A 24,995-nucleotide genomic window follows, 5' to 3' on the forward strand; every position below is an offset into this window, starting at 1 on the left:
GTTCTGCTGTATACAGTGTTGGCTTAGTAAAAAGAATCCAATATTGTAGGAATTAGCAATACCAAAAGTGAACATATAATCCCTATAAAACAACTTTTATTTCATATAGTTATAAAAACCACCCGTTCCCAGTGAAATATTGGCAAATGCCAAAATATAGACCTAATCTGAGATGCTGCAAGGCCCTACAATAAACTTTGAGTTTATTAAAGGGCCTTGCAGCATCTCAGTTTAGGTCTATATTTTGGCATTTGCCAATATTTCACTGGGAACGGGTGGTTTTTATAACTATATGAAATAAAAGTTGTTTTTATAGGGATTATATGTATACAGTGTTGGCCAAACTGAAAATATCGGTATACATAATTCCGTAGTTACCCTCAGACGCTCACTCAGTTTGGTTTTGACCATAATCAAAAATGTTGTAAAAAAGGTCCTGGATAGTGTTGAGCATTCCGATACCGCAAGTATCGGGTATCGGCCGATACTTGCTGTATCGGAATTCCGATACCGACTTCCGATATTTTTTCAATATCGGAATTCGGCATCGGAATCGGAAGTTCAGTTGATTGACGGCCTGACGTCATCATGATGCGCGGTGTGTGCGCATCATGATGCGCCGTCATTTCGGGCCTTCCGGGGGTCTCTGCCGGCCTGCCGGGGGGCTGTGCCGGCCTGCCGGGGGGCTGTGTGGACTGCCCGGGGTCTGTACCGGCCTGCCGGGGGGCTGTGCCGGCCTGCCGGTGGTCTGTGCACCCTGTGAGGGTCTGTACCGGCCTGCCGGGGGGCTGTGCCGGCCTGCCGGGGGGCTGTGCTGATGTCCGGGGGTCTGTGCAAGCATCGTCCGATGGGACTACAAGTCCCATCGGGCGATGCCTGCTACCATGACAGTGATTGACACATTAGCCAATGATGGGACAGTAGTAGTCCCATCATCCGGCTAATGTGTTAAATGTTAAAAAAAAAAAAAAAAAAAAAAAATACTACATGCATGCTACATACATACTACATGCATGCTACATATATACTACATACATACTACATACATGCTACATACATACTGCATGCTACATACATACTACATACATACTACATACATACTACATACATGCTACATACATGCTACATACATGCTACATACATACTGCATGCTACATACATACTACATACATACATACATACTACATACATACTACATACATGCTACATACTGCATGCTACATACATACTACATACATACTACATGCATGCTACATACATACTACATATATACTACATACATACTACATACATGCTACATACATACTACATACATACTACATGCATACTACATATATACTACATACATACTACATACATGCTGCATGCTACATATATACTACATGCTACATACATACTACATGCATGCTACATACATACTACATATATACTACATGCATGCTACATACATACTACATATATACTACATACATACTACATATATACTACATACATACTGCATGCTACATACATGCTACATACATACTACATACATACTACATACATACTACATGCATGCTACATGCATGCTACATGCATGCTACATACATACTACATGCATGCTACATACATACCACATACATACTACATGCTACATACATACCACATATATACTACATACATACAATACATTCATACAATACATACATAGACATACAGTACATATAACATAGAGTAACATACTTACCAATACTTGTCACATTGTTCCCCGAAGCCATTGTCTATTCCGGGATAAATATTAACATAACAAACCACAAAAATACTCACCCACGATCCGAAGCAGTCCACGAGTGTGTCCCACGACGATCTTGGGTAGAGAACTGCAGCATCAGATGATGCTGCCGTTCTCTACGGGCTGTAGGAATCCAATGACGGAAGGTAGGTATCCTTCCGCACTGTATTCCTCCGCCACTTAAAAAAAAAAAGTCCCTAGTCTCACTTTATGCCATTGCTGTGTGGGAATTTCCCACACAGCAATGGCATAAAGTGAGACTAGGGACTTTTTTTTTTTTAAGTGGCGGAGGAATACAGTGCGGAAGGATACCTACCTTCCGTCATTGGATTCCTGCAGCCCGTAGAGAACGGCAGCATCATCTGATGCTGCAGTTCTCTACCCAAGATCGTCGTGGGACACACTCGTGGACTGCTTCGGATCGTGGGTGAGTATTTTTGTGGTTTGTTATGTTAATATTTATCCCGGAATAGACAATGGCTTCGGGGAACAATGTGACAAGTATTGGTAAGTATGTTACTCTATGTTATATGTACTGTATGTCTATGTATGTATTGTATGAATGTATTGTATGTATGTAGTATATATGTGGTATGTATGTAGCATGTAGTATGTATGTGGTATGTATGTAGCATGCATGTAGTATGTATGTAGCATGCATGTAGTATGTATGTAGTATGTATGTAGTATATATGTAGTATGTAGTATGAATGTAGTATATATGTAGTATGTATGTAGCATGTAGTATGTAGCATGCATGTAGTATATATGTAGTATGTATGTAGCATGCATGTAGTATATATGTAGTATGTAGCATGTAGTATGTATGTAGCATGCATGTAGTATGTAGCATGTAGTATGTATGTAGCATGCATGTAGTATATATGTAGTATGTATGTAGTATGTATGTAGCATGCATGTAGTATGTATGTAGCATGTAGTATGTAGCATGCATGTAGTATATATGTAGTATGTAGCATGTAGTATGTATGTAGCATGCATGTAGTATATATGTGTTATGTATGTAGCATGTAGCATGCATGTAGTATGTATGTAGTATATATGTGGTATGTATGTAGCATGCAGTATGTATGTAGCATGCATGTAGTATATATGTAGTATGTATGTTGCATGTATGTAGTATGTAGTATGAATGTAGCATGTATGTAGTATGCATGTTGTATGTATGTAGCATGTAATTTTTTTTTTTTTTTTTTTTTTTTTACATTTAACACATTAGCCGGATGATGGGACTACTACTGTCCCATCATTGGCTAATGTGTCAATCACTGTCATGGTAGCAGGCATCGCCCGATGGGACTTGTAGTCCCATCGGACGATGCCTGCACAGACCCCCGGAGCCTGCACAGCCCCCCGGCAGGCCGGCACAGCCCCCCGGCAGGCCGGCACAGCCCCCCGGAGCCTGCACAGCCCCCCGGCAGGCCGGCACAGCCCCCCGGCAGGCCGGCACAGCCCCCCGGAGCCTGCACAGACCACCGGCAGGCCGGCACAGACCACCGGAGCCTGCACAGACCCCCTGGCAGGCCGGCACAGCCCCCCGAAAGGCCCGTACAGACCCCAGAGAGGCTGTACAAGGGCAGGAAAGGGTTTTTCTTATTCCGATACCGGAAGTCCCATAGACTTGAATGGGACTTCCGGTATCGGAATCGGCGATACCGATACTTTTTTTAAAGATCGGCCGATACCATCCGATACGATACTTTGAAGTATCGGACGGTATCGCTCAACTCTAGTCCTGGATAACAAGATAACAAGTATATATTTTTTAGTGTACAATTGAAATCTCCATATAAATAGTCCCGTAGTCACTCTCAGATGCTTACACAGTATGGATTTGCCCGTAATGCTAAATGTCGAACAAAGGTACTGTATAACAAGATACAAGCTGTATCGAGTATAGTATGAAAATTTGTTTCTCCAATTCACTGTATATATAGAAGTCATAACCCACACACGCTCACTCACTATGGATGATGTAGGGAAGGTGGACTGACAGACAAACCAGCCTGTAGTGAGAAGCAGAGGTGTAGCGCAGTGTAGGTGTGAAACCGCTAAGATAAAGAGAAAGGGTGCAGTGTTTTAGCATGCCCATTGGAGGGCAGTGGAGAGTGTAGGAGTGGGACTGAATAACTGCCATTGGTCAGAGAAACTGTTAGGTGATGGTGGGCGGAGTTAGCAGACCTGGAAGTATAAAAGGCTGAGGGAAGGTTGTGGAAGAGACAGTCAGCGAAGGGAGCACAGTAAAGAGGAAGTTCTGCTGAGGAAATAGAGACAGTGGAAAAGCTCCAGAGAGGACTGACAGTTGAGGCGGTCACGGGGGGTGGCCCAGAGGATGGTAGCCGCAGACGAAAACAGCCTGGGGCTATCATACGGACGGTGTGCTCAGACTGGTGCAGCGCTGTGGTGGTTGGGCCTAGACCAGCCACAGTGGAAGAGCCACAGAGGACGCCACGATTATAGTTACAAAGGACGTGAAGGTACCGGGGCCTGTGTACAGAGAAATGTGAAACGTCTGTGGTGAATTGCTGTTGTCGACAGAAGGATGGGCACTAAAAACGGACCTGTTCAATACAAACTCTGTCTCAGTCTCGTGTTTGTCTGTGGCAAGAAGAGGGTCCCCCCCCACAGTTGGTTATCCTACAGATGATACCTTAATACAAATTTTTGAAACAAGGTACTGTATCAGCACATACCGGGTGTGTCCAGTCTAGGGTTAAATTTCCGTCTATACTTCCTGAGTCAGACACAGACACTCACAGGCTCACTATGTATTACACCAGAATTATAAAAGTAGAAAAAGGGAAAGGTATTCATAGCGTACACCAGTATACAGTGTTGTGGTACTTTTAAATCTTCGTATATATTTCAATCTCAGTAAGCCAGTCAAGAATCTCCGCTACTGGAAACTACATGTATACAAGTATAGACGCAAAGTCGAGTGTTAGCAGAAATTTTAGAATTAATCATCGCGGGAAAACCTCCCGGTAGATGTTGCAGAGGCGATGCAGACCCTCAATTACTGTGTCTGTGGAGAAAGTGAGAAAGGTTCTTTGTGAAGAAAGGATTGCTTTATCACAGTAGCGTGGATCATGTCACCGTTACTCGTCTCCATCAAATTGTGATCACAGGGAGAGATGTACCCATGGTCCTCACTGCCTATCATGATGTGTCTGGTCATTTTGGAGTACAAAAGACAGAAGCCACAGGCCGTAGGTGATTTTATTGGATCGGCATGAGAGGAGACATTGAAAAATGGTGGCAGGAATGTCACACGTCTGTGACTATCACAACTGTGAAAGGTGATCATAAACCAGCACTGCATCCGCTTGTAAGTTGACGTCCATTTCGAATGGTAGCCATTGATCATCTGAAGGTAGAGGCCAGCAGGACAGGCCATAGCTACATTTTAACCATCATTGATCAATACACCAAATTTCTAGTGGCCCTCCCTGTGAAGGATTTAACTGCACAGACTACACAGCAGTGGAGCAGGGAGAGGTAAGTATTGCAACTTGCAAGTGCTGTGGCCATGACCAAGCAGGGGGGCACAATCGTGGTTGACGGTACTGGCACAGGGCCCCTCATAGTACGCTGGTGTGTCTGATGGCGAGTGGGCCCTCCCACCGTCTGAGACACTGCATTGTACTATGAGGGGCCCTGTGCCATTGCCGTCGGCCATCAGTGGACCCATCCACCTGTTCAGAGCAGCGGCATTTGCCCGGGTGGGCCTGGTCTTGACCCCAGCCGTTGGGGGAGAGGTGGGCAGCCCAGATAGGGAGGTTTAAAAATTGACATATGTAGATGTGTTGGCTGGACATTCAGCTGCTGCAAAGGGCGTAATTGGGCAAGTCCGAGGAAGAGGAGGAAAAAAAAGAGGCACTTTTCTGGTAACCTATGTGTCATCAGGGCAAGGTGGGACAAAATCCTTTGAAACCCACGCATGATTCATTTTAATGAAGGTTAGATCATCAACATTTTTGGTTGATAGACGGGTCCTTTTTTCTGAGACACAACAAGAAAACAGATTTGCAAAAATACTCTGCAGTAAAATATATGACAGTAAACAGCAAGTGCTGGATAACAAATGCAGGGTATTTAGTTGATACGTTTTTTTGCAAAAAAATGTATACCAAGCTGCTTCACCGTGTCAAGGAAACCCGTACTGAAGCAGTCCCTATCTAATGTATTTAAAACCTGAACATCTGAACAGTGTCTAAAATGAACAGGATTCGGACAGGCGCTTCTTAGTATGGGCTTGTGGTGCAAGACAGCTCTTTTGTGCATGCCACACAAGAAAGGGGTGGGGTCTCTCAAACCATGCTAGGCAAGGAAAAAACGGATTAAAAACACATATGACATGCACAAGTGTGAACAAGTCAGTAAGACAACGTTCACACCACCCACTAACTGAGACACAACAAGAAAACAGATTTGCAAAAATACTCTGCAGTAAAATATATGACAGTAAACAGCAAGTGTTGGATAACAAATACAGGGTATTTAGTCAATATGTTTTTTTGCAAAAAAATGTATACCAAGCTGCTTCACCACGTCAAGGTAACCCGTATTGAAGCAGTCCCTATCTAATGTATTTAAAACCTGTACATCTGAACAGTGTCTAAAATGAACAGGATTCAGACAGGCGCTTCTTAGTATGGGCTTGTGGTGCAAGACAGCTCTTTTGTGCATGCCACACAAGAGAGAGGTGGGGTCTCAAACCATGCTAGGCAAGGAAAAAGCGGATTAAAAAAGGCAAGGAAAAAACGGATGGTTTAGCATGGTTTGAGAGACCCCACCACTCTCTTGTGTGGCATGCACAAAAGAGCTGTCTTGCACCACAAGCCCATACTAAGAAGCGCCTGTCCGAATCCTGTTCATTTTAGACACTTGTTATGAATGAGTCACCGTAGGAGGCAAAAGCAGAAATACTAGCTAAGTCCAGAAAACCAGAGAAGTTGGCAGCTATCGGATTGCAGACCCCTGAACCTATCAACAACAACTAGTAGTAGCCGTAGGGGGTTCCTATGGTGCCCTAGACCCCTCGATCACAGCCGGAGAACTACATAGCCTAAAGACAGAAAGGGAAATCTAAACTGCCCCAGAGCAGACCCCAAAGCAATAGGCAGCCCCCAACATATAATGACGGTGAAGCAAGATGAAAAAACACTCACACAGATAGAAAGAAAGGCTGTGCAAATGATGGGGCCCAAGCTAACTAAATAGGACAGGATAGGAAAGCTGCTTTCTGCAATCCGCCAAAAACCCTATCAAAACAAGGGCCAACAGGCTGATATGGAAAAAGGCCCTGAAGACGCTAGGCTTCAAAAAGACTATATCAGCACTCAGGTATTTTCTGAAGACAGCAAAAAGGAATTCAACTCACCCCAGCAGGGAATGGCAGAAATTCAGAAAAACAAGGCAAAACAAAACAAAACACAAATGCAAAAAGCAGTGCAGAAAACTTAGCTTTAGAGGAGCAGGAATCAGACTGGTCACCTAGAATCCCTCAGAGAGATCACCAGCAAGGCAGAAGGGCGTCGGCTGCCTTATATCCAGTCAGCAATTTCTGTCACCCAGTCATCATCATCATACCCAGGTGCTTGGTAATCAGCCTCACTACCTTCCTTCACCAGAAGAGGGAGTTCATCAGACCTCAATGGTGAAGGGGAAAATGAACTCACAACAGACACTGTTCAGATGTTCAGGTTTTAAATACTTTAGATAGGGACTGCTTCAATACGGGTTACCTTGATGCGGTGAAGCAGCTTGGTATACATTTTTTTGCAAAAAACATATCGACTAAATACCCTGTATTTGTTATCCAGCACTTGCTGTTTACTGTCATATATTTTACTGCAGAGTATTTTTGCAAATCTGTTTTCTTGTTGTGTCTCAGTTAGTGGGTGGTGTGAATGTTGTCTTACCGACTTGTTCACACTTGTGCATGTCACATGTGTTTTTAATCCATTTTTTCCTTGGTTTGAGAGACCCCACCCCTCTCTTGGCATGCACAAAAGAACTGTCTTGCACCACAAGCCCATACTAAGAAGCACCTGTCCGAATCCTTTTCATTTTAGACACTGTTCAGATGTTCAGGTTTTAAATACATTAGACAGGGACTGCTTCAATACGGGTTACCTTGACGCGGTGAAGCAGCTTGGTATACATTTTTTTGCAAAAAAACATATCGACTAAATACCCTGTATTTGTTATCCAATACTTGCTGTTTACTGTCATATATTTTACTGCAGAGTATTTTTGCAAATCTGTTTTCTTGTTGTGTCTCAGTTAGTGGGTGGTGTGAGCATTGTCTTAGGCTGGTTTCACATTAGCGCTTTTTAAGCGCACGCACGGCCGGGGGTAGCTCCGCCCCCGAGCCGGCTCTCTGCCCGGCGTTCCCGCCCCTTGCTTGTAGCGCCGCCTCCTAGCGCACAGCGGCGCCTGCGATCGGCGCACCCTATCTTTAGCATAGGGTGCGCAGATCGTGCGCAGGCCGTGCGCTAGTCGCGCTTTGACCTGCGCTGCGCACTTTTGACGGTGCGCCGTGCATGCCAAAATCCGAAAAGTTTGATTTAAAAAGCGCTAATGTGAAACCAGCCTTACCGACTTGTTCACACTTATGCATGTCACATGTGTTTTTAATCCGTTTTTTGGGTCCTGTTTTCTGTCAGGATTGATCCAGCAGCACTGAAGACTCTTTCAGATAACACATTAGCAGCAGGGCAAGCGAGCTCCTGTAAGGCATATTGTGCTAATTCAGGCCAGGCATCCAGTTTAGAGGCCCAATAGTCAAAGGGGAATGACCTGTGAGGGAGAACATTGATATGGGAGGAAAAGTAGCTTGTAACCATAGTTGACAACTGCTGCCTCCTGTCACTTTTAATCGATGCAGTATTAGCAGTCGAGTGAGCGGTACTTGAGAAATCATTCCACAACATGGTCATTAACCCCTTCCTGACATCATACGTACTATCCTGTCCATGGGACACGGGCCCCTATGCCCATGGACGGGATAGTACGTCTACCGCGATCAGCGGCGCCCACGTGGTGAGCGCTGCTGATCGCGGCCGGGTGTCAGCTGATTATCACAGCTGACACCCGGCACAATGTGTCAGGGGCGGTCACGGACCACCCCCGACACGTTAACCCCTTGCACACTGCGATCAAACATGATCGCGGTGTACCGGGGGTTAAAGGGAAGCATCGGCAGGGAGGGGGCTCCCTCCGTGCTTCCCTGAGCCCCCCACGGCAGCACAATGTGCAGTGCTGCTGCGGGGGGCTCCGTTCCTGTAGGCCCCCGAATCCAAGATGGTGACGGGGGCCTTCGGGGGCCTACAGGAAGCTGGCTTCCTCAGTGCCTGCAAAGCGCAGGCATGAGGAAGCCTTCGGCACTGCCTGTGACAGATTGCTGATTTGTCACAGTGATCTGTGATGTGACAGATCAGCGATCTGTCACAGGACAGTGATGTCCCACCTGGGACTATTTAATAAAGTTAAAAAAAAAATAAAAAAAGTGTTAAAATAATAAAAAAAAAAATCGGCAAATAAATTAGAAAAAAAAAAATATTCCCCCAAATAAATCCATTTTTTGGAAATAAAAAAAAAAAAACAATAAAAGTACACATATTAGGTATCGCTGTGTCCGTAACGACCCGCCCTATAAAACTGTCCCATTAGTTAACCCCTTTAGCGAACCCCTTAAAAAATAAAAGTAAAAAACAAAGCAAAAAATAATTATTTATTATCATACCACCAAACAAAAAGTGTAATAACGCACGATCAAAAAGATGCATATAAATATCCCTGGTACCGCTGAAAACGTCAGCTTGTCCCGCAAAAAACGAGCTGCCACACAGCATCATCAGCGAAAAAATAAAAAAGTTATAGCTCGCAGAATAAAGTGATGCAAAAATAATTATTTTTTATATAAAATAGTTTTCATTGCATAAAACCGACAAAACATAAAAAAACGACCTAAATGAGGTATCGCTGTAACCGTACTGACCCGAAGAATAAAACTGCTTTATCAATTTTACCGCACGCGGAACGGTGTAAATGCACTACCCCAAAAGAAATTCATGAAACGCTGGTTTTTGTTCATTCTGCATCCCAAGAATCGGAATAAAAAGCGATAAAAAAAGTCACGTGCCCGAAAATGGTACCAATAAAAACGTCAACTCGTCCCGCAAAAAATAAGACCTCACATGACTCTGTGGGTCAAAATACGGAAAAATTATAGCTCTCAATATGTGGTGATGCAAAAACTATTTTTACAATAAAAAGCGTCTTTTAGCGTGCGAAAGCTGCCAAACATAAAAACCGCCATAAATAGTAAATCAAACCCCCGTTATCACCCCCTTAGTTAGGGAAAAATAATAAAATAAAAAAATGTATTTATTTCCATTTTTCCATTAGGGTTAGGGTTAGGGCTAGGGTTATGGTTAGGGTTAGGGTAGGTTTAGGGCTAGGGTTAGGGTTAGGGCTAGGGCTAGGGTTAGGGTTAGGGTTAGGGCTAGGGTTAGGGTTAGGGCTGAGATTAGGGTTACGGGTGTGTTGGGGTTCGGGTTGGAGTTAGAATTGGGGGTTTCCACTGTTTGGGCACATCAGGGGCTCTCCAAATGCAACATGGCGTCTGATCTCAATTCCAGCCAATTCTGAGTTGAAAAAGTCAAATGGTGCTCCTTCCCTTCCAAGCTCTGCTATGCGCCCAAACAGTGTTTTACCCCCACATGTAGGGTATCAGCCTACTCAGGACAAATTGCAAAACAATTTTTAGGGTCCAATTTCTCCTGTTACCCTTAGGAAAATAAAAAATTGGGGGCAAAAATATCATTTTTGTGGAAAAAAATATTTTTTTTATTTTCACGTCCGAGCGTTATAAACTTCTGTGAAGCACTTGGGGGTTCAAAGTGCTCACCACACATCTAGATAAGTTCCGTGGGGGGTCTAGTGTCCAAAATGGGGTCACTTGTGGGGAGTTTCAATAGTTTAGGTACATCAGGGGCTCTCCAAACGCACATGACACCCGCAGACCATTCCATCAAAGTCTGCATTCCAAAACGTCACTGCTTCCCTTCCGAGCCCCGATGTGTGTCCATACAGTAGTTTTCTCCCACATATGGGGTGTCAGCGTACTCATGACAAATTGGACAACAACTTTTGGGGTCCAATTTCTCCTGTTACCCTTGGGAAAATGAAAAAATTGGGGACTAATTGATCATGTTTGTGGAAAAAATACGATTTTTTTATTTTCATGCCCGGGCATTATAAACTTCTGTGAAGCCCTTGGGGGTTCAAAGTGCTCACCACACATCTAGATAAGTTCCTTAGGGGGTCTCGTTTCCAAAATGGGGTCATTTGTGGGGATTTCCTGTTGTGAGTTCATTTTCCCCTCCGTCACTGAGGCCTGGTGAACTCCCTATTCTAGTGAAGGAAGGTAGTGAGCCTGATTATCAGACACCTGGGACTAATGAAGACGATTGGCTGAGTGGAGTCACTGACTGGATTTAGGGCAGCCTACGCCCTTTCTGCCCTGCGGGTGATTTCTCTGTGGACTCTTGGACACCAGTCTGATTCATGCTCTCCTAAAGCTAAGTTTTCTGTTTTGCCTTTTGCATCTAAGATTTGTTTTTGTTTTTCTTGCTTTTTGGATTCTGCCACTCCCTGCTGGAGTGTGCAGTGTTCCTTGAGCTCTGTCTTCTGAAAGTACCTGAGCGCTGATTTAGTTTTTGAAGCTTAGTTGCTTCAGGGCCATTTTTATATCAGCTTGTTGGGTTTTGTCTCTGATAGGGTTTTGGCAGATTGCAGACAGCAGCCTTCCTATCCGTTCCTATCTTGGTAGTTTTTGGGCCCCGTCTTTGCTCAGCCTGTCTTTCTGTCTGTGTAAGTGTTTTCATCTTGCTTCACCGTCATTATATGTGGGGGGCTGCCTATTGCTTTGGGGTCTGCTCTGGGGCAGTTAGATTTCCCCTTTCCTTCTTTAGGCCTATGTATCTCTCCGGCTGTGATCGAGGGGTCTAGGTCATCGTAGGAACCCCCCACGGCTACTGCTAGTTGTGTTGATAGGTTCAGGGGTCTGCAATCTGATAGTTGCCAACTTCTCTGGTTTTCAGGACTTAGCTAGCATTTCTGTTTTTGCCTCCTACGGTGACTCAATCATAACAGTTTCCACTGTTTAGGTACATTAGGGGCTCTCCAAAGGCAACATGACACCCGCAGAACATTCCCTCAAAGTCTGCATTCCAAAACGTCACTGCTTCACTTCCGAGCCCCGACGTGTGTCCATACAGTAGTTTTCTCCCACATATGGGGCGTCAGCGTACTCAGGACAAATTGGACAACAACTTTTGGGGTTCAATTTCTTCTGTTACCCTTGGGAAAATAAAAAAATTGGGGACTAATTGATCATGTTTGTGGAAAAAATACGATTTTTTTATTTTCATGCCCGGGCATTATAAACTTCTGTGAAGCCCTTGGGGGTTCAAAGTGCTCACCTCACATCTAGATAAGTTCCTTAGGGGGTCTAGTTTTCAAAATGGGGTCATTTGTGGGGGTTTCCACTGTTTAGGTACATTAGGGGCTCTCCAAACGCAACATGACACCCGCAGACCATTCCATCAATGTCTGCATTCCAAAACGTCACTATTTCCCTTCCGAGCCCTGATGTGTGGCCATACAGTAGTTTTCTCCCACATATGGGGTGTCAGCGTACTCAGGACAAATTGGACAACAATTTTTGGGGTTCAATTTCTCCTGTTACCCTTGGGAAAATAAAAATATTGGGGACTAATTGATCATGTTTGTGGAAAAAATACGATTTTTTTATTTTCATGCCCTGGCATTATAAACGTCTGTGAAGCCCTTGGGGGTTCAAAATGCTCACCTCACATCTAGATAAGTTCCTTAGGGGGTCTAGTTTTCAAAATGGGGTCATTTGTGGGGGTTTCCACTGTTTAGGTACATCAGGGGTTTTCCAATCGCGACATGGTGTCCGATCTCAATTCCAGCCAAAAACGTCAAATGGCGCTGCTTCCCTTCCGAGCTCTGTCATGTGCCCAAATAGTGGTTTACCCCCACATGTGGGGTATCAGCATACTCAGGACAAATTGCACAATAACTTTTAGGGTGCTATTACCCTTGGAAAAATAAGAATTGAGGGTGAAAAGATCATTTTTGTGGAAAAAATATGATTTTTTAATTGTACGGCTTTATGTTATAAACTTCTGTGAAACCCTTGTGGGTTCAAAGTTCTCACCACATATCTACATAAGTTCCTTGGGGGGTCTAGTTTCCAAAATGGGGTCACTTGTAGGAGGTTTCCACTGTTTAGGTACATCAGGGACTCTCCAAACATGACATGGCGTCCAATCTGAATTCCAGCCAATTTTGCATTGAAAAAGTCAAACGGCGCTCCTTCCATTCTGAGCTCTGCCATGCGCCGAAACAGTCGTTCCCCCCCCACAAATCAGGTATCAGCGTACTCAGGACAAATTTCACAATAACTTTTGCAGTCCAATTTCTCCTGTTACCCTTGGTAAAATAAAAAAAATTGAACCTGAAATATTTTTTTGTGAAAAAAAGTTAGATGTTCATTTTTTTTAAATATTCAAAAAAATTCCTGTGACGCACCTAAAGGGTTAATAAACTTCTTGAATGTGGTTTTGAGCACCTTAAGGGGTGCAGTTTTTAGAATGGTGTCACTTTTGGGTATTTTCTATCATATAGACCCCTCAAAGTGGCTTCAAATGTGATGTGGTCCTAAAAATAAAATGGTGTTGTAAAAATGAGAAATCGCTGGTCAACTTTTAACCCTTATAACTTCCTAACAAAAGAAAATTTTGGTTCCAAAATTGTGCTGATGTAAAGTAAACATGTGGGAAATGTTAGTTATCAAGTTTTTTGTGTGCCGTATCTCTGTGATTTAAGGGCATAAAAATTCAAAGTTGGAAAATTGCGAAATTTTCAAAATTTTTGCCAAATTTCCGTTTTTCTCACAAATAAACGCAAGTTATTTGAATGAAATTTTACCACTAACATGAAGTACAATATGTCACGAGAAAACAATGTCAGAATCACCGGGATCTATGGAAGCGTTCCAGAGTTATGACCTCATAAAGGTACAGTGGTCAGAATTGTAAAAATTGGCCCGGTCATGAACGTGCAAACCACCCTTGGGGGTGAAGGGATTAAACCCCTGTCTCCAACGCCACTTCTGCTGTGTACACCACGAACACCTCTTCCATTGTGCCCACTATGGTTCGTAGGAGAACCAGCACTGCTGCTGTGTGCTGGGAAAGCCTCAAACAAACGGTTTACCAGAGTTGCTTGTTTGTTTGCCAATATTATCTCTAGGTTCTCCTGTGGCATGATGTTGAGTAATTTGCCTTGGTAGTGTGGATCGAGGATGCTGGCCAGCCAGTGGTCATCATCCCTCATCATTTTGGCAATGCGGGGGTCCCTTTTTAGGATCCGCAAGGCATAATCGCACATGTGGGCCAATGTTCCAGGTGTCAATGATGCACTACCCGTGGTGGGTGGAGGAGCAGTTTCTGGCAAATCCACATCCCTACAGTCATGCACAAACACTGTCCCTGACCTTCGAACGCCAACATTTTCTCTTGCCCCCTGAGAAACATCCTCCTGCCCAAAATAATCATCCCCCTCATCCTCATCCTCCTCCTCTTCCTCTTCTTCCTCCACCTTGTCCAGGACAGTTCCCTGACCAGACAATGGCTGACTGTCATCAAGGCTTCCCTCCTCCTCCGCTGCAGACGCCTGATCCTTAATGTGCGTCAAACTTTGCATGCACAGAAACATAAGTGGGAAGCTCATGCTTATGATGGCATCGTCTCTGCTTACCATCCATGTGCATTCCTCAAAACACTGAAGGACTTTACAGAGGTCATTCAGCTTTGACCACTGCACACCCGACAATTCCATGTCTTCCCTCAAACTGCCTGCCCGTGTATCCTCCCACAAATGCATTACAGCCTGCCTCAGTTTGCACAGCCTCTCAACCATGTGCAGGGTGGAGTTCCCCCTTGTTGCAACGTCTATGATTAGGCGGTGCTTGGGGAGGTGGAGCAATCGCTGCAGCTTCTGCATACGACTGGCATGTGTGGCCGAGCGACGGATGTGCGAGCACAGTCTTCGCTGTTATGAATGAGTCACTGAGGAGGAAAAAACAAAAAGCAAGCTAAGCCCAGAAAACCGGAGAGGTTGGTAACTAGCAGATTGCAGACCCCTGATCCTATCCACAACAACTAGCAGTAGCTGTGGAGCGTGCCTACGGTGGTCCTAGACGCCTCGTCACGGCCGGAGAACTAAAGAAGCCTAAAGAAAGGGAAAATCTAAACTGCCCCAGAGCAGACCCCAAAGCGATAGACAGCCCCCAACATGTATTTTCAGTGAAACAAGATGAAAACACAGACACAGGTAGAAAGATAGGCTGAGGAAACGATGGGGCCCTCGCTAACTAGAAAGGACAGGAAAGAAAAGCTGCTGTCTGCAATCACGCAAAAAACCTTGCCAAAAAGAATGTCCAACACGTCTGATAGAAAAAGGCCCTGAAGTCGCTAGACTTCAAATAACTATATCAGCACTCAGGTATATTCTGAAGACAGAGCAAAAGAGATCAACTGATCAGAGACAAAACGAGGATTCAGCCCAGTCCCAGCCAGGGCTGGCTGAACACAAAAACTAAGTAAACCAGACAAAAACTCATATGAATATTATCAGAGAAAACTTAACTTTAGGAAGGCAGGAACCAAACTGGAAACCAGGAGCCACAGTCAGGAAAAATCACCAGCAAGAAACTAGGGAGTCAGCTGCTTTAAATCCAATCAGAAACTCCTGATGTCCAATCACAGTCCTCTTCCTCAGGTGGCCGGTGTCTGCCATTTAGATCAGCTTCATTACCTCCCTTCACCAACAGAGGGAGTCCAGATAGAGAACTCACTACTCCTCTGTCAGCACAGCCAGCTCCATAACCCTCACCAGAAGCCAGAGGCAAACCCGAAAATGAGCTCACAACACTTCGCACCTTATGGAGCAGGGATGTTAGCCCCGGATAATTATTAAGGAAGCACTGCACCACCAGGCTTAAAGTATGAGCCAGGCAAGGTATGTGTATGAGTTTTGCACGGGCTATGGCTAACACAAAATTACGGCCGTTATCACTGACTACCTTGCCTGCCTCAAGATGTAGACTGCCCAGCCATGACTATGTTTGTCGCTGCAAGTAGTCGGCCAGTACCTCTGCGGTGTGTCTGGTGTCGCCCAAAGACATCATCTTTAACACAGCCTGCTGATGCTTACCACTAGCTGTTCGATAGTGGGGCACCTCATGTGCAACACTGCCAGCTGCGGATGTAGTGCTCGTGCGACTGCGCTCTGTGGATGAGCTTTCACTGATAGACGAGGAGGAGGAGTTAAAGCCTACAGCCAACTGTTTCCTATACCATGGGCTAGGCAGCACTGTTCCACTGCCGCTGTTCCCATTGGAGCCTGCATCTGGCACATTAACCCAGTGCACAGTGATGGACACGTAATGGCCCTGGCCATGCCGACTGGACCATGCATCCGTTGTGAGGTGCACATTTCCACTCACTGACTGTTTTAGTGCATGGACAATGTGGTCTTTCACATGCCGGTGGAGGGCAGGGATGGCTTTTCGAGAAAAGAAGTGCCGACTGGGTAGGTCATAGCGTGGGACAGCGTAGGCGATCAGGTCACGGAAAGCTTCGCTTTCAAGCAAACGGTAGGGCATCATCTCTAATGAGATTAGTTTGTCAATGTAGGCGTTCAAACACAGTGTACGCGGATGAGAGGATGAGTACTTTCTTGTCCTACTCAGAGTGTCTGGTAGGGTGAGCTGGACTGGAGAGCTGCATATGGGGGAAGTAGCAGTGTACCGGATGGAGTGAGAGGGGGTTGGTGATGGTATTGGCGGTGATGGCCTAGATTCAGTGTTGTGTTGCAAAATCATTGTGATTCCCTGAGTGCTTTGGCGACACCTCCCCATTTAGTGCTGGTGGTGTGCTTAATGGTGGCGGTGGTCTTACAGTGGGGGTAGCGATGGAGCGTTGAAGGCTACCTTCAGTCGGAGCAGGTGTACATGTGCTACCTGAGGTTTTGTAGTCCATCCACGCTTGCACGTGCATGCTGATTAAATGTCTAAGCATGCAACTGGTATTCAAATTTCTGAGTTGTTTGCCTCAGCTAAAGGTCCTTCCGCACTTCTTACAGGTAACCTTTTCCTCATCAGTAGGATTTTGGACAAAGAAGTGCCATACTGCACTCTTCCTACTATGGTAAACATTTTCTGGCCTTGCACGCTGTGCTAAGTTGACCATCTGGTCAAGCTGTCCTGCAACTCTTTTAGTTTTTGTTCCACATTTTAGGACAGCTACGGGCCTGCTAGATAACCGCTGCTGCCATGTCAATGCCTGCTGCGTATCCTTCTCCTTATCTGAACTATTGCCAGGGCCACTCTCCTCCCCCAATGGATGCCAATCCGGGTCCAGAACTGGGTCATCCATCACCTCCTCTTCAAAGTCATCTGCACCTTCCTCTTTACCTTCCTCTGTGTCACCGTGTAAGGTGGTATAGCATGCGGGAAGGGTCACCTGGGTTTCATCAGGGTCAGATTCTGGCTCAATAGACTGCAAGGGCAATGTAGTGCTATGGGTCAATGTACCAGCAGAATCATCTAGCAGTGGCTGTGCATCAGTGCACTCCATGTAAGATTCATCTTTGACTGGGGAATTCAGGATTTGACTGGATAATCCAGGCATGGTATGTGAAAAGAGCTCCATAGAGTAATCTGAAGTGTGGGCTGCTGCATCCTTAACTTTTGGTGGGAGTGAAGGACACAAGGAAAGGGGTTTTTTATGACCAGAACCCTGCACTGACGACTCTGTGCTTGCAGGTTTCGACCTTTCAGAAGAGGAGGCAATAGAGCTGGTGGCTGTTTCGGCAATGTACACCAAAACCTGTTCCTGATGCTCCGGCTTTAAAAGCGGTTTTCCTACTCCAAGAAAAGGCAACCTTACAGGCCTTCTTGGGCCAGAGGATGATGCAGGCTCAACACCTCCTGCCTTAGCTGCTATTGTGCTTTTGCCAGAACCAGCTGATGCACCACCACCATCAGTACCAGCTGCGCCCCCCTGCCCATGTCTGCGACCTCTTCCACCATACTTCCTCATGTTTGGGAAAATGTACCAAAAATACCAGCAGAGAGATGGTACTGTATGAGGAGCGTCCAGCTGTGTAAGGTGTATTAAATCAGCGTATATATTATGTTAGTCACAGACGCTCTCACAGTATGTATTGGACCGAAATCCAACAAGCAGATATACGGAACTGTATCAGAAGTGTACAGCTGTATACGATTTTTGTGCAACTACCAATCTTCGTATACGTATTTACGGAGTGTCACACACACACGCTGACTAGGTATAAAAGTGACTGTAATGCGAACGGCAGATATACAATACTGTTGGAGAATTGGACAGCTCTATACGATGTGTGTAAGGAAAATTGTCAAGCTCCGTGTATTTGTATACGGACTGACACATGTTGTCTCTGTCTAGTTTAGACCGTGATCAAACAGCAGATATACGAAACTGTTTGAAAAACGGACACAACTCTAAGGTGTAGGTCTGGAAAAACTCCTCAGTTTTTTTTCCAGAGTCACACACAGGTAGCTTCTATTTGTCCGAGCTAGAAGGCGGTACACGGTAATGTGTGAGGAGCGTACACCGCTGTACGGTGTGTGTATGTAAAATTGTCAAGCTCCGTGTATTTGTATATGGACTGACACACGCTGTCTCTGTCTAGTTTACACCGTAATCAAACAGCAAATATACGAAACTGTTTGAAAAACGGACACGACTCTAAGGTGTAGGTCTGGAAAAACGGAAAAACTCCTCAGTTTTTTTTTCCAGAGTCACACACAGGTAGCTTCTATTTGTCCGTGCTAGAAGGCGGTACACGGTAGTGTGTGAGGAGCGTACACCGCTGTACGGTGTGTACATGTAAGATTGCAAAGCTCCGTGTATTTGTATACGGACTGACACACGCTGTCTCTGACTAGTTTTGACTGTAATCAAACAGCAGATATACGAAACAGTTTGAAAAACGGACACAACTCTAAGTTGTAGGTCTGGAAAAACGGACAAACTCCTCGGCTTTTTCTTCCAGAGTCACACGCAGATAGCTTCTATTTGTCCGTGATACCAGCCTGTACACGGTAGTGTGTGAGGAGCGTACACCGCTAGACGGTGTCTGTATGGAAAATTGTCAAGCTCCGTGTATTTGTATACGGACTGACAAATGCTGTCTCTGTCTAGTTTTGACTGTAATCAAACAGCAGATATACAAAACTATTTGAAAAACGGACAACTCTAAGGTGTAGGTCTGGAAAAACGGACAAACTTCTCGGCTTTTTCTTCCAGAGTCACACGCAGATAGCTTCTATTTGTCCGTGATACCAGCCTGTACACGGTAGTGTGTGAGGAGCGTACACCGCTAGACGTGTCTTTATGGAAAATTGTCAAGCTCCGTGTATTTGTATACGGACTGACACATGCTGTCTCTGTCTAGTTTTTACTGTAATCAAACAGCAGATATACAAAACTGTTTGAAAAACGGACAACTCTAAGGTGTAGGTCTAGAAAAACGGACAAACTCCTCGGCTTTTTCTTCCAGAGTCACACCCAGATGGCTTCTATTTGTCCGTGATACCAGCCGGTACACGGTAGTGTGTGAGGAGGGTACACCGCTAGACGGCGTGTGAAAAAATGAACGCTCAGTAACTCACCAGGACAAAATAATAAAAGTTGGAGTGCCTTGAAAAAAGCAGTTTGAACAGCAGTGTGCACACAGCAATGCAGCTAGCAGGTAGCCTTAAAAGGCAGCCTAATCACCACCAGCGCTGCTGCACACAGCAAAAATCCTCCCCTTTCACTGCACACTAACTGTACAGTGAAAAGCGCTATCAGCAGAAGCAGTTTTTTTTTCTTCCCTGCCTAATGCTCTCCCTGTTCAGAATCAGCAGCAGCACCTCTCCCTATTGTAAGATCGGAAGAAGTAAGATGGCGGTCGGCGTTCACAGCCTTTTATACCCACTGTGACACCACACAAAGCCAGCCAATCACTTCAATGCCCTTCTCTAAGATGGAGCTGTCCGCTGCGCATGTCATCGTGTTGCCCACAGTGTGTGTCCTCCATCATTGAGTGAGAAAAGGCGCTGAAAGCATCCTTGGAAATGCAACTTTGGTGCGTTGATCGGCGACCTCATGGCCGACCTCTCGCTATGGTGTGGTTTCGATTGGCGAAACCTGACATTGGCGAAAGTTGGCGATTTTTGAATCTGACGACCTGTTTCGCTCAACTCTATATATATGTGTTATGTTTTGGGGTAACGATAATATACATATATGTGCGATCTATGTATGATTGATATTCATTTTTTATTTTAATTATATTGTATCAATATATGAAAAATTATTACCTCTTTATTATTATATGATCTATTTTTTCTTTTCTTTCCAACATTTTGTTTTTTGTATATTCTTCTTTTATTTGCTGCTACCTTCACTTGCTATGCATTGTAATAATTAAGTCGTCTCCTTTACTAACACTTAACTTAGTGTTTCAATCCCACAACATGTAAAATCATAGGTGACAGTGGATCCGAGTTGTGCGCATGTGCCGCCCGCGTCCCTGCCATCCTCGGCTTCCGACGTCTCCATGGTTTCCGAGACGCTGGGTCACGGTCACGTGTACCCGACGTCATCGGTCACCTGACGCCAGGGCCGCGGACTTCGGGAATTCTCGGGTGTACATGCACCGCCTGCTCTCGGGTCTCCTCTCACCCCTATTACTGGGTCCCTATATATATACTCGGTTATGTGGAATACACACACTCCCTGACGAAGGAGTTATACCGAAACGCACGTTGGGGTGCGCTGTGCATGCTCACCAATCTCTCCCAGGTACTTGTTACATTATACCATTTACCATACCACAGCACGTCCCTGTGCAGGGCTTATCCTTTTGGCACATCTTGATCTTGATTTTGCACAAATTCGCACTATTGCACCTTATTATTAACTTTTTATTTTGTGTGATACTATAGTATTCTTCTATTTATTGAAATATATATTATTGGGATGTAATATGACAAGTTTGTCATTACAAGTAAGCACACTTTGCACTGGTCACTTTGTTAATTATTACATGTTTTTAAGCCCTATGTGGTCTGTGCTGCCCCCTGTCTCTTTTTGAATATAATTGCTATCTAATATATAAAGCTCAAAGTGTGTATGTATGTGTGTGTGTGTGTGTGTGTGTATATGTGTGTATGTCCGGGATAGGCATCCGCACCGTCACAGCTACAGCCACAAAATTTGGCACAGTCACACGTCTGGACCCCGAGAGCGTCCTAAGCTATGTTGTGAGGCGAAATTTTAACCACGCGCATTCCAAATCACCAAACAATTTTGCCCCTATCTACATACTGGGGAAAAAGTGTGTGCGCGTCAAGCCCCGCCCCTCATTGTGATGTCATAATGCCCCTATTTGCATACTGGGGAAGCAGTGTGTGCGTATCAAGCCCCGCCCCTCATTATGATGTCACAATGGTTGCCATGGCGATGCTGATGTCATCAAAGGTTGCAAGCCCTGCCGCCGCTCATTATGATGTCATAATGGTTGACTATGGAATGGAGGATACTGGACTATGGAGGGCACTGGACTATGGGATGGAGGATATATATGACGGGTATATGGGCACGTGACTATGGGATGGTGGATATGTATGATGGGTATATGGGCACGGGACTATGGGATGGAGGATGTGTGATGGGTATATGGGCACTGGACTATGGGATAGAGAATATTTTTGACGGGTATATGGGCACGGGACTATAGGATGGCGGATATGTATATGGGCATGGGACTATGGGATGGAGGATGTGTGATGGGTATATGGGCACTGGACTATAGGATGGAGGATATGTATGACTGGTATATGGGCACGGGACTATGAGATGGCGGATATGTATGATGGGTATATGGGCATGGGACTATGGGATGGAGGATATGTATGATGGGTATATGGGCATGGGATTATGAGATGAAGGATGAGTGATGGGTATATGGGCACTCGACTATGGGATGGCAAATATGTATGATGGGTATATGGGCATGGAACTATGGGATGGAGAATATGTATGATGGGTATATGGGCATGGGACTATGGGATGGAGAATATGTATGATGAGTATATGGGCATGGGACTATGGGATAGAGGATGTGTGATGGGTATATGGGCACTCGACTATGGGATGGAGGATATGTATGATGGGTATATGGGTGCGGGCCTATGGGATCGTGGATATGTATGATGGGTATATGGGCACGGGACTATGGGATGGAGGATAATTATAATTTTCTATAACTAACCACAGTTCGTTACTATGCCCGGGCAGCGCCGGGCTCTTCAGCTAGTTATATATATTCTTGTATGCTGGTGAGTTTATATATCCAAGATTTTATTGTCCATTTACAATTTTTGTGTGCACAAGCACTTCTTTTATGTAGAATACTACTTACCAAAAATAATAAAGGTATTTTATCTTCCACCATATTGTCTGGTCTATAATATATCTATTTAGTTCATGTCTAAGGTTTCCTTTCTTTGGGTATACTCTTTTGGAATGGTTTTGCCATTCAACTTGACACATCATTGAATACTGGGTATTTTACTTTACTATTATATCACCATAATATTTTATTTTTAAATTATTATTATTCATTGGTGTGTATTTTATATGTTTTGATGCTATTATGAGCATAACTATTCCGCTGCTCTGTCTATTAAAATGTTCTCTGCAGAATCTCAAAGAGGAAACTTTGAATGCCTAGCAGTTGGTTATGGAGCAAGATTTTACAGTGGCTGATACCACACAGCCCAGCCACACACACTATTCTCAGGCCACATTAGGTGATGACGAGGAACAGAAGGAGGAGAATGAGGAGGAACAGGAGCTTTTGCTCTGCCCTACAAAGGGGATTCCTAATCCATGCTTCAGGCCCGTTCAGCATGGATGGCCAGAAAAGGAGGAAGAGAAGGAGGAAATGTGTAGTAAGGAGGAGAGGATGGTTAGTGTTCTTCCTGGTGAGGACACTAAATGTTTGACTCTGTGTAGTATGTCAAAGACATTTCTTTTTGCTATGATTTATGGCGGTGAGATTGATTTACACATTAGGGAGCCAGTGGCGTAGCAACTGTTTGTGGCGCCCGGAATGGTCGAAAAATTTGCCGCCCCTTTGGTCGTTGATAATCCGGAAGCATCCGAAGAACCCACACTACACTCAAAGATCTAATTTTTAGTCTGCTACTAACTCTGCTGTTATTATTTCTAGACTTTCATCTTCTTGCAGTTCTCTACATATATATATGTATGTATGTATTAGCTTGATGATGCTGGATGAAGACCTATTGGCTTTTTTAATAATAATTTTTAATAATGTGACAGACCTTACATATTGGATTATATAGAGCCCTGTTTTTTATTACATACCATCCTGTCTTGTTAGCTGTATAATGCAATGATGGCTGATGGAGCACTGGAAAGCTTCCTTTCTAATGGAGGAGCTGATGGACTGGTAGTTTGGTCACCGACTCCTCGATCAGCAGTCATTTTATATCTAAAAAGAGAGGGGACTATGTAATAAAAGAGGGCACTGTAAATAACAAAATTAACAAGAATACACTATGTAAGAGACAGCACTGTACATAACAGCAGAGGAAGCTATATAATAAGGGACGGCATCATATATAACTAGAGAGGATGGTACGTAATAAGGGATTACATTGTCCTCATTGTCCTCCTCCCCTCGCATCCCATTATTGTCCTCTCCCCCACCCCATCATTGCCCTCTCCACCACCTCCATCATTTTCTTCTCCCCCACCACTATCTTTGCTTTCTCCCCCATCACTCCCATCATTGCCCATTCCACCACCTCCATCATTTCCTCCTCCTCCACGACCCCCATTTATTGCCCTTTCCACCACCACCGTCATTGCATTCTCCCCCACCACCCCATCATCATTTATTTTCCCCCTACCACCCCATCATTGCCCTCTCCATCACCCCCATCATTGCCTTCTCCCCATCACCCCCACCCCTGCCTTCTCCCCATCATTGCCTTCTCCTTCACCCTATCACTGCCTTCTCCCCATCACTCCCATCATTGCCTGCTCCATCACCCCATCATTGTCTTCTCACCATCACTCCCATCATTGCCTGCTCCATCACCCCATCATTGTCTTCTCCCCATCACTCCCATCATTGCATTCTCCATCACCCAATCACTCCCATCATTGCCTGCTCCATCACCCCATCACTCCCATCATTGTCTGCTCCATCACCCCCATCATTGCCTGCTCCATCACTCCCATCATTGCCTGCTCCATCACCCCATCATTGTCTTCTCCCCATCACTCCCATCATTGCCTGCTCCATCACCCCATCATTGTCTGCTCCATCACCCCCATCATTGCCTGCTCCATCACTCCCATCATTGTCTGCTCCTTCACCCCCATCATTGCGTGCTCCATCACTCCCATCATTGCCTTCTTCTTCACCCCATCACTGCTTTCTCCCCATCACTCCCATCATTGCTTGCTCCATCACCCCATCATTGTCTTCTCCCCATCATTGCCTTCTCTGCATCACCCCCATCATGGCCTTCTCCCATTACCCCCTCATGGCCTTCTCCCATCACCCCAGGCCCAGGCATTATGGCCTTCTCTCCCCATCACAGTCTTCTCATGTCCCCATCTCCTCCAGGGCCAGGCTAACCTACACACACAAAGACACACACACAGACATACACACAGACAGACATACATACACACACAGACATACATACACACAGACACCACCTCTCTCCTCTCACCTGTCCGCAGCATCGCCCGCGCTTCCTCGCTCACACAGCAGCGGCCGCTGAATGATGACATCATTCAGCGGCGCTTCTCTGTGTCAAACAGGAAGCGCAGCATCCGGGCAGGAAGCAGGACGGACCCTTGCAGCTCTGCTCCTGCTATTCCCTCTTGCAGGCAGCGGAGCTGCTGTGATTGCTCCCTGCCCGCCGCTGCACTTCACTGTGCCTCACTGCCTCTGCGCTTCT

The sequence above is a fragment of the Dendrobates tinctorius genome, unplaced genomic scaffold, assembly GCF_039654945.1.
Source record: "Dendrobates tinctorius isolate UK_male_01 unplaced genomic scaffold, ASM3965494v1 ptg000134l, whole genome shotgun sequence".
NCBI lineage: Eukaryota > Metazoa > Chordata > Amphibia > Anura > Dendrobatidae > Dendrobates > Dendrobates tinctorius.